This window comes from Mastomys coucha, unplaced genomic scaffold, assembly GCF_008632895.1.
Source record: "Mastomys coucha isolate ucsf_1 unplaced genomic scaffold, UCSF_Mcou_1 pScaffold5, whole genome shotgun sequence".
Classification (NCBI taxonomy): domain Eukaryota; kingdom Metazoa; phylum Chordata; class Mammalia; order Rodentia; family Muridae; genus Mastomys; species Mastomys coucha.
In genome coordinates this window covers 15,053,827-15,064,263 of record NW_022196911.1, presented here as the reverse complement: position 1 = coordinate 15,064,263, position 10,437 = coordinate 15,053,827, and the positions used below count along the sequence as shown (strand labels likewise).

Here is a 10,437-nt window from a genome sequence, read left to right as displayed (position 1 = left end):
TCAAATAGTTTTGACCATAGCAGGAAATCTGTATCCAAAAATTGAGCCTACAGTTCATTTCTTGGTGCCACAGAACTATCAACTTTCAGCTTAGCTACGATGGAAGTCAAATCCTTTGGTGATGTGAGGGTCATTGAAGTACAGTCTTATTACAATGAAACCCAATGTCTAAAAGTAGTCCTTATTTTGGGCTTGTACCACAGTAAGAGCCAAGATTTTAAACTCTACTAAATACAAAACAACCAAAAAGACTTTATATATTTATGTTCATTTAATATTTACTGGTAGTGATGTATTGTTTTGAAGTATACAGTTAATATGTTTGGAGTTATTTAAAATTTATATTGAGAAAAATGTATTTTCACTATTGCTATAGACGAGCATCCATCTACATAAGACTGTTAAATTGATTGTTGTTTTATATCAAACAACTTTATAATACTCATTTTTATTGTTATAATATCTTATAAATTTTAAAGAATATGGCAAAAAATACCCTATCAATATGTACTACATTTGTGAATATGTACATCCAAAAAATCAATAAACTTTCAAAAAAAAAAAAAAGAAAATGCCTTCATAAGATCCAACTGTAAGGCCTTTTCCTAATTAGTGACTGATAGGGAAGGACCCAACCCATTGCAGCTGGTGCCCACCCTTGAGCTGGTGGTCCTGGGTTCTATAAGAAGGCAGGACAAGCAAAGCCATGATGAGCAAGCCAGTAAGCAGCACCCCTCTGTGACTTCTGCATCACTTCCTGCCTCCAGGTTCCTGTTCTGCATGGGTTTGTGCCCTCACTGCCTTTGATATGCTGTTATGTGGAACTGTGAGCAAAATAAATCCCTTTCTCTCTAAAGTGCTTTTGGTCATGGTGTTTGATCACAACGGTAGTAACTCTGAGTATAAGACAGCCAGACTTTTAGACCCCAGGGTGAACATTTTTGTTGCTGATCCTGTATGACTGAGAGACTGTTGTCTCCACATTGTCTGAATGCCCACTTACTGGGTTGCATTTCAGAAAATACATCTTTTTGCAGGCTTTCTCTTTTGCCTCAACAAATTCAAATGTGAGCTTTCTCGGAAATTCCCTGGAGTGTGTCCAGAACTTTTGAATGTATTATCCTTTGTGTTAGGCAACAAGTATGACTGGAAACAGGAAATATGAAAATAAGTGGCTTTTCTATGAGGGATGAATGAATTTCAGTGTAATAAATTGTGTTCAAACTGACTGCTAGATAACTAGTCTATACAAGATTTGAGTTTCATATCCATGGTTCTACATGGCAGTTCCTGGTACCAAATACTAAGCACAGACTGCTATGAAACCAACTCTCTTACAATTGAAACCTTTGAAATAATACAAGTTGTAGGCAAACTAGACTACTAATCAGACCAGAAGTATGCACCTGGGCTGTCACTCTTGTTGGCTGAAGCTACTGCTTCAGCTGATATATGGGTTGTGAAATGACAAGAAAATAGGAAAAGGAGATGTTTGAAGGAAGGCATCTAGAGCTTTCCTGATAGCTACTAAAGGATGGCCCCATTCCCTCACCTACCCTAGATAAACTCCACCATGGACTGGTTGTGGGCAGTCCCGTTATGTTCTGGCTTCCCTGCTGTACTGGCTGGTTTTGTGTGCCAACTTGACACAGGCTGGAGTTATCACAGAGAAGGGAGTTTCAGTTGGAGAAGTGCCTCCATGAGATCCAGCTGTGGGGCATTTTCTCAATTAGTGATCAAGGGGGTAGAGCCCCTTGTGGGTGGTACCATCCCTGTGGAAGTCTTGGGTTCTATGAGAGAGCAGGCTGAGCAAGCCAGGGGAAGCAAGCCAGTAAGGAACATCCCTCCATGGCCTCTGCATCAGCTCCTGCTTCCTGACCTGCTTGAGTTCCAGTCCTGACTTCCTTTGGTGATGAACAACAATGTGGAAGTAAGCCAAATAAACTCTTTCCTCCCCAACTTGCTTCTTGGTCATGATGTTTGTGCAGGAATAGAAACCCTGAGTAAGACACCTGCCAGCTGAGTTTGGCCAAACTGCTCTGTTAGGGTTGGCCCAAGCTTACACTGGTCACTCCCCAGTAGCTGCAGGAAAATCAGTGGTGCCGTTTGTGACAGGCACCCAGGGATGCCCTCAAGGACACTGCCCCTGTGAGGTCAAAACTAATGCTCATCCCATTTCCCTTGCTACCTATCAGAGTCTCAGTGCTGGATTCTTGTGACATGTCAAGTGAGCACTCTAAGCTGTGCCCATCTCCTGTCGCCTCTTGTCAGCTCCTTCATCCAATGATAACTACACCCCAGAGCCTCCCTAGTCTTGGCTCTGAGCTGTTCCTGTGTGCCTTCCTGAGGACCAGCCCTGGTTTTAGTCTATGTCACCCTCTATGGAGCTCTCAGTCTGTCACCTAAACCATTTCTATGGATTGGTTCAAATCTTATGAGCACAGTTTCTACATTTCTACATGCCAGCTTTTTAAACACCCAACCTAAGCTGTAAGTACACATTACAGTCACACCACAGTGACACAGGGTGCTCTGAGGCTTTAATGCCTGCAAATTTTTATAATGATGGCATTTTTTCTTTTTGAAAACCACTCCTGATTTTTCATGTTATAATTACCATTGATACAATCTGAATGGTGCTGTCTGCATATTACCTGAACATGAGAATGACCTTGTTCATTACCATCAAACCATGCCTAGGGATGCCCTTGCTGCTTCTCACTGAACTGTCTTGTAGGTAAGAACTAATAGGAACATTTTCCTAGTCAGAAAAATGTTTAGTGTGAATATAAAATAATTAGTATTTGAATTAATGCTGTTTTGTAATTTTACTATGGCATACAGCAGCACAGTAACAGAGCCTTTATTTAGCATGATTATGTCTTGGATTGGATGCTCTGAAGTAGAGTTTCTTTGCGATGCTTCCATCTGTCTCTTTCTACTTCCTTTTCTTGTTTTGATTTTAACCAGCCACACGTCTACTTTTAGTGGAATTTTATATTGAACTATTGTTTTTGAAGATGTTTAAAGCAATATTTATATCCGAGGACAAAATGAGTATTTTTTTATTCTATAATATTGTAGTATTTATGTACTCAAAACAAGTTTGCCACAATTTATGTTTGTACAAGTGTGTGTGTGTGTGTGTATATGTATTCATGTGTGTGACCCCTGGGTGTGTTGGTGCCACAGTGAGTGTGGGCATCAGATGAGAACCTTGACTGTCGGTCCTTGCCTTACACCTTGGTGACGACAAGGTCTCTGTGTTGTTTTTCCACTGTATATATTCTGCCAGCTGGCCCAGGAGATCACATGACTGTCAAGAAGAATTTAAGAAGCCAGGCCTGAGGTTACCAATTTCAGAGCCAAATCAATAAGGCCCCACACATTTGTGGGCTCACTACTATGCTTGGGGGTAGGCTAGAAACATGCCCCGTGTATGATACTGTTGAAGATGCACTTACAAGACATATGACACCTCCAGCCTGGCAGACTGAACAGTAAGCATACTCCAGCAAGAAGTAGCATATTTCACTGACATTTGAAGGACTGCGCTTGTCAGCTTTTGTCAACTTGACACAAACCCAGTCATAATCTGGGAAGAGGAGACCTCAGGTGAGGTATTGCCTCACATTGTCACATCACACTGTCATACAGGTATGTCTGGAATGTTTTCCTGATTGATGTGGAAGAGCCCAGCCTGCTCTTGGCCAGTGCTACCCCTGGGCAGGTAGGCCTGAGGTTTATAAGAGAGAAAGCTGAGCAAGCCTTGAGGACCACGCCAGCTATCGCAGTTCCTCCATGGTTCCTGCTTCTGCTCCTGCTTGAGTTCCTGCACTGATGTCCCTAAATGATGGGCTATGAAGGTGTATGAATCAAGTAAGCCCTTTCCTTCCCAAGTTACTTTTGGTCAGTATTTTGTCACAGCAACAGAGAAGCAAACTATGATAACAACCAAGTTGCATACAACTCAAACATGACAGATGTCTAAATCTGAAGCAAAACTTCAACTCTATAAAAGTTCATTTGGTTTCCTCTGCATGCAGAGTTGGTAGGAAGGGGTACCAGGCCATCAAGGGTCAACCTAGCAACTGCTCTGAAGTCTGTAGTAATTTCTCAGACAGAGAATACTGTTTAGCCAGTGCAGGTCAATAGCAGGTTGGCTAAAAATCCACAGTTGAGAAGTTTTAGCAGTCAGTCATGAATGAAGCACATTATTGAATAATTTTTTTTTTTTTTATACAGGGGCAGGCTAGAAGTTTCCTTTAAAACCTAAAAGATCTTTGCTTGACATCTTGAGATCTTTCTAGTGCTGTGTGATTTACTTTCTTCCACAATTATAGAATAGAAACAAGCTTCTTCCTTGCACCTATAGACAGTCCCCGGTGCTACACACAGGTGTCTGTCTGCACCCAGGCCTTGCGCTTACCTCAGATTGACCCAGCCCACCTGTAAAGCTACTTTTCCCAGGAGGCTTGACCCTGAGCTGTGAGACCCTTTCTACCCCCTGCTCTGGATCCTGAGCTGCAAGGTACTCCCTTCTTCCTGACCATAATCTTAAGTGATGGGTCTCCTTTCTACTCCCTGGACACTCGGGCCCCTCTGTAGCTTGGTAGCTCCTGTTCTTCCACTTCCCACGGGGATACTGCCCCTGCCCCTGCAAAGATGGCCATACTGTCCATCCAGGCAGATCCGAGTGACTTGTACCCAGTGTCCAGCAGCTTCCTCTCAGTTTGCGACAGGCTTTTCTCAGCTTCCCACAAGCCTGGAAAGGTGCCCAAGGCCATGACTCCCAATATCCCACAGCTTCATGCTGGGCTGGCTCATGCCAGCTGAAGCTCAAGCTGTGTTCCCCACAGAGCCTCTTCAAGCACAGGGAAAGGCCAGAGCTCTTGTCTATTTCATCCCATTTCCAAACCCAGTTGTGAAACTGGGTTACTGCCCACCTGCTGTGCGCTTCCCTGCTTCCAGCCAAAGGAAGAGGGCCTGGGCTCTAGCCATCATCTTCAGTTGCCAGATTCCATGGGACCACCTGCAACAGCAGCTTCCAGACCCCTGGAGTGAGGGGACACCCAGGAGCAGGCAGGTGCTCTCACTGACCCGAAGCCTCTCCATGTATTTCACAATTCTTTGTCAACCCCTGAGTTCCAGACTAGGCCAATGGTAGGCCAATGGGAGTGTTCTATGGCAAGGACTGCTCTTGTTTTTATTTCCCATTTGTCACAATAGCAGCATGCCAGATTTCTATTATGCTTGCTTAGTGGGCACTGTTTGAAACCTGCCATTGCATACTTGCTACCATTCAGTTATCCCCAAACCCTGACTTACCAATTATTAATCCTATTTCACAGCTATAGAAACTGAAGCTTCTGCTGATGGTCTAGTTGCTAGTGCCAGACCAGAATTACCCTTCAGAAGTGGGGCTAAGGGCTCAGACTCATGATCACTGCTTAACAGGGAAGGCCTAGGGAAGCCTCCTAGGCCTTGATGGACACTGTAGCCAAGAGATGCTGAAGCCCAGAGGGGACGTTTCTTCTTCAAGAAATATTGGTGACTTAACTAACATAGAAGCCATAAGAAATATATCTATAGCTGTTGTCCACATGCAGTCGCGTTTGCAACTAAGTCGCACCCTTTTGCGGCAAGCAGGGTGTTTCCCCTGATCCAGGACGGCATGGAGGTGTGGGCATGCCTTTGCCAGCATTTACTTTTGAATCAAAAAATACTACAACACAAAGCAGGCTTGGGGGCTGGTGCTGTCTGGGGATGGGCAGCCACAAGTGGATCTGCAGCCTGGGTGCTGCATCTGTAGTGCATAGCTTGGGTGCTCTGAGGTCCTGTGATACAGGAGTCTGCAATGTCAATGCCCCTGATAACACTCCCACTTATACAGAGATATGCTCTAGAAGCTAGACCTGGTGTATTCTTTTATTTTTTTTTCATATATGAATCATGTTTGTATGGTTTAGACAAGTCAGTCTTTGCACAAAACTCCTTATCATCAGGCAGGATTCCCAACCCATGGCAGTAGGAATGTCAGACCCTCTCATAGATACATGCCCAGAACAATGTCAATCGTGATCATACTCCCCTAAGTCTTTATTGAGCAAGCATATATCCAAAGTTACTCCTGTGCATCTAGGGCCAGTTTGGTACTGGGAGACTGCCACATTAGTTATGCTAAGACAGCACAATAGGTTCTTCTGTGTCCAAGATGGCAGTGTCTAAGGGCATCAAGGTAGATGTACAATAAGGTGAAGACATACTGCTCACAAAGATCCAAGCCTGCTGTTTGGCTTTAACTGGCAGCTTAGCCCCATCACCAGAATTAGCTGTTTCTACCTTTTACCAGGAGCCAGGTTGAGGTTGAAGCTGTTTTCTCTCACAGTCTTCATCGATCTTCATAGGGAGAAAACAGTAGATGCACAAGTACCAAGCATTTTCTGAGACTTCAATCTCACCAGCCCTTGGACAAGAGAAGGTAAGCAGGTATACCATCCCATGACCCAAGATGGTTCAGAGTGTAAACAAAGCTTGGTGCTTTCAGAAAGTTAATGACCACTTCCAGCAGAGTGGGCTCTCATGAGTCCATACATAGCAAACCTTGCACAGGCCCTTAAAGATAACAAACTACTTGATGACTTGAATCCAGGAGTCCAATGACAGGTCAGGTTATCTACCTGAATTTTGCATAACACCTTATGCAGAACATTTCAGGACTCTTGCAGTTCATACCAGAAATCCAAAGATTTATTTTATATCAAGTAGAACAAAGATCTACGGTCTTAATAAAATGAAGGATTGTCCTTCAAAATAGCAGTATTACCTGACTTCTGAATAAAGTTGCTCATCTGTCCTTGCTGGATCTGAGCCAGATGATAATAACATGTCTTATCTATATATTAAAGTATAACAGGTATATGATGAGAAAAGATCTTGTCTGATCTCTCCAGAGTAGCTACCTAGAAATTATGTAGCCTAAGTTAGCCTCAAATTCAAACTCCTTATGTTCCACCATACCAAGTGTTCAGATTACAGATGTGTGCCACCAGGCCAGCTAAGATACTTTTTTCAAACACAATTCACTTATTGTATCCTGTAGACAAATGATCACTAACGGTTTGTTATAACAGGTATCCTGGATTAAATATCAATAAATAATGAAATATAGGAGTTGAAATTTGGTAACAGTTGTGGCTTGTCCAGGTAGTAAGAGATGCTCCGCTCAGCTGGAGTGGTGAGGTTTTCTCTCAAGGGCTCCACAGCACCATGGATTCAGCTAGAAAGGCCACAATCAAGTGGCCCAGGCAAATTCCTCTATAGGCCAGAAGCTCACTGCCTTGCCTAAGGATCCTGACCATGCTGCTAACATGGTCTAACCAAAGCCAGACAGGCAGCATCTCCTCAAGGAGATGGATACTCTATAAACAATGAGACCCCAAAGATACCCCAACATTCAGACCCACAAATTAGAGGACGTTCATGCCTAGATCCTCAACAGTCTTCTTCCCATCAAGCTCACTGTTTGCTTGAATGTGAGGGTCCAGGGAGGAGTGTTGTTCCTCTTGTGGAATTCAGGATCCCATGTCAGTTAACACCTGTCTGTTCATGCTACCCACAACCAAAAAGGGATACAATGCTCTCCTCTAGGAAGAATTTTTGAGCCACAGGAAGAATTGGTAGCATGTCAGACCTCTAAAAATCAAGTAGCTGGACTTGGTCAGAGGAAAACCTCCCATGAAGGAACCCCACTGTATAGACTCCTGGTTTAAACTACAAAGAGCAGTGAGAGAGCACTGGCCCTAAGCCCCCTCACAGAATGTGGGCCAAGAGGCTCCTTTAATTAAGAAGGAAGTTTTAGAGAACTGGTCTTTGGTGGCTGTGGTCACAGCTTTCTGGGCCTCAGGGAATGTCATCTCCGGCTTCTAGTCAGTTTTCCTCTCAACATTTTTCTCTTCAGCTACATCTAGCTCAGTCAAGACGCAGAAGCAAAGCTTCTGGGTTACTCTGGTGATGGTAGCACAGCCACAGCATCACTCTTATGGACATCCTGAATGTTCAGCACTGTGTAATAGGCCACATTTGTAAGGATGTAGATGAGTGTCACAATTGGCATAGAAATCCCAATGGCCAAGGGCAAATTCATATGCAAGCAGCAGCAAGGAGACGGCAGGCCACATATGGAGGATCACAGGTGGGGAAGGAGGGCTTGGTGATATAGTTGGCGAAGGTGATGGCGATGATGGCCTGACTGGTGGGCTCAACAATTAGAAGTGAGACCCACAGACAGATAAAGGCAATGAAGCCCCCGAAGGCCTCTAGAATAGAAGCATAGCTAGCCCCTGACTTGGTGATAGTGGTCCCCAGTTCTGCATAACAAAGGGCACCCACAACAGAGAAAAGCCCACCAATGGTCCACACTACAAGTGACAACCCATAGGAAGCAGTATATTTTAGAGCACCCTTGGGTGAGACAAAGATCGCTGAGCCAATCATGTTCCCCACCACCAGGCTAACCCAGTTCAGCAAGGAGATCTCCTTCTTCAGCTACACAGTTTCTGGAGACCCTTGAGACGGTGAACTGGCATCTTCTTTTACAGGGTGCTGGTTGGCCTTGGGGAGAAGATGGTAGGTAGCTGTGGGGCTCCCAAGCTCCCTGGCTTCCATGGTAAATAATTCCTGTACACCTGTGTTTAGTGTAGCCTCCTCGGCCCCGCCAGTCACCTCCTCGTGGCCCGGAGCTGCCAGGATACTCGGTCGTGCCTTCGCCCTGGCCGCTCAAGCCCCGCCCATGCCACATCACTCGCACCGGATCGCGATGGCGCGCAGCCAGGGGACCCGGCTCGGAGCCGGGGGCCCCAGGCGGCATGGCTTTCCGGAGCTAGGGCCCGACCTGGTGTATTCTTAAGGGAGTCTGTCTTAGTCACTGTTGAGTTGCTGTGAAGAGACACCATGACCAAGCCAACTCTTTTTTTCTTTTTCTTTTTTAAACAGAGTTTCTCTGTGTAGCCTTTGCTGCCTTGGAACTCACAAAAATCCACCTGCTGCTGCCTCCTGAGTGCTGGGATTAAAGGTGTGTGTCACCACTGCCTGGCTCTAATCTAACTTTCTTTTAAAAAAGGATTGATTTATTTTATGTATGTGAGTACACTGTCACTCCCTTCAGACATACCAGAAGAGGGCATCAGATCCCATTACAGATGGTTGGGGGCTATCATGTGGTTGCTGGGAATTGAACTCAGGACCTCTGGAAGAGCAGTCAGTACTCTTAACTGCTGAGCCATCTCTCCAGCCCCCTAATCCAACTCTTATAAAAGAAAGCATTTAATTGGGGCTGGCTTACAGTTTCAGAGATCAGTCCATTATCATCATGGTGGGGCGCATAGCAGCATCCAGGCAGGTGCTGGAGCAGTAGCTATGTGCGTTACTTCCTGATATGCAAGCAGAGGGAGAGAGACTGGGCCTGGTGTGCCCTTTTGAAACCTCAAAGGTCACCTCCAGTGAGATAGCTCCTCCAACAAAGCCAGACTGCCTAACTTTCCAATCTATTCAAACACTTCCTGGTGACTAAACGCTCAAACCTATGTGAGCCTATAGGGGGCATTCTTATTCAGGCCACCACAGAACTCACTGGTAATTGATGCAGGAGGCTGAAGTGGCCATAAGAAAACAGGTGGTGGATGCTGAGGCTGGCAGCCTAAGAGGTTTGTTGTGCATTTAAACATTTGCTAAACACAATTCATCATGAGACTCACTCATTGTAGTTTCAACCCCAGCAAGAGTTAGTGGTTGAGTGGTGTATGCATGCACTGCCACACACCTGTCTGGGTATGGTCATAACAAGGATCGCAACTCTATACCACTATCACCTCTTATTGTCAATGAAGTTGGGTGCCAGAGTCCTTGGAATTACCAGGCCAGAAACCCCTGAGGCTACCTGCCTTCTGCACCTCTCCAAGAACGAGTTTTGGACCATTATCAGGTACCTCTCTTCTGTGGAGCACTGAGGCTCACTGATGTCTTCCTCGTGCATGTATGTCCTGGGGGTGTTTGACTGTGTCCTTATTCTAATGGCTGTGGACACTGATGCAGTGTGAACGTACTGGATGGTGGGGGGAGCACTCAGCTCTTCTGAAGTCTGAGGATCATAGCCTCAGTGGCACAATTCCACTCCTAAATACCAGGAGAAACCATTGCTGTCATCACCTACATTCTGAGAGTGTATATAACATGAGTAGGAATAATCTACCAGTTCATTATGAACAATACATTTAGAAGTCTTTTTGGCACAAGGTTGTATGCTGGCCTGTGGTGGTTTCTATGTATGTAGCTCGTAGCCAGTGCAACAGATGCCTTGGTGATACTAAGGGAGTACTAACCTCAGAGACGACCCAGGTAGTCAGGATCCAGCCTCATCCTCGGATGTCTTTAAATACA

General features: G+C 45.1%; 1 pseudogene; it reads right to left on the bottom strand.

Moving 5' to 3' along the window:
- Nucleotides 1-8,142: 8,142 nt before the first annotated feature.
- LOC116077326 lies at nucleotides 8,143-8,667 on the bottom strand (annotated as a pseudogene).
- Between the last annotated feature and the right edge of the window lie 1,770 nt (nucleotides 8,668-10,437).